General features: G+C 41.0%; 1 non-coding gene across 1 annotated transcript; it reads left to right on the forward strand.

The window, feature by feature from the left end:
• Positions 1-243: 243 nt before the first annotated feature.
• Positions 244-316, forward strand: TRNAR-CCU (transfer RNA arginine (anticodon CCU)). Its single transcript has one exon. It is a non-coding gene; the product is annotated as a tRNA-Arg (tRNA).
• The last annotated feature ends 654 nt before the right edge of the window (positions 317-970 follow it).

A 970-nucleotide genomic window follows, 5' to 3' on the forward strand; every position in this document is an offset into this window, starting at 1 on the left:
ACATAGAATGTACTAATGCATGTTGCATGTTAGAGACTTCTCATGTGTTGATTGGACGGGTGCTAGTGGATCAAACTAGCAAATCTAATGGCTACAATAATTTTTAAGATGTGGAGGCATACATGTTAAGATGATTAGAAGTAGTGAAGATCCGTCTGTTATAGTATGTACGAGACAGTTGGTATTTGCAGAAACGAAAAAGAATCTAGTTGACATAAAACTTAAAATTCTCTGTACATATGAGCGCCTGTAGCTCAGTGGATAGAGCGTCCGTTTCCTAAGCGGAAGGCCGTAGGTTCGACCCCTACCTGGCGCGAATTATTTTTTTAGCTGTACTGTTTCAAAGCTAATTACCTGGTTTCATTTCTTTTTAGCTGATGATTGTCTTCTACCAAAGCTTTCCAACAAAGCTGGGCGTGAACCTTCTTCTCTACAAATTAGTGAATTGTTTGATTTGCTATACTGTTTAAAGCTAATTACCTGGTTTCAATTCTTTTTAGCTGATTGTCTTCTCCCAAAGCTTTCCAACAAAGCTGGGTGTGAGCCTTCTTCTCTGCAAATTAATGAATTATTGGATTTCTTTGAGTGCTAATTGACTGACTATGCACATGCTAGCTTGTCTATAATTTGGCGGACACTAACTTTTCTTTTTTGCCAGAAAACTTTTGATCTATTCATGAACTGTCGAGATATTGCAAAGAACATCGTAAATAAAAAATATATACAGGTCCGTAGACCATCTAGCCGAAGGCGCACCGCCGTCTTACCTCCTCCTCCGTCGGAGCCGGACAAACCTTGTTGTAGTAGACAGGCGAAAAGTCGTCGTGCTAAGGCCACACAGTTCCAGCGCAACAGAACAACAACCGCCACCAATAAAGAGAAGCGTACATCAGAAGGATCCAACCTGTATACACACGAACGAAGACATGATCCACCAAAGACAAACGCTGACTGAATCCCGCAAGATCCG

Source organism: Triticum aestivum, chromosome 5D (genome assembly GCF_018294505.1).
Source record: "Triticum aestivum cultivar Chinese Spring chromosome 5D, IWGSC CS RefSeq v2.1, whole genome shotgun sequence".
Lineage (NCBI taxonomy): Eukaryota > Viridiplantae > Streptophyta > Magnoliopsida > Poales > Poaceae > Triticum > Triticum aestivum.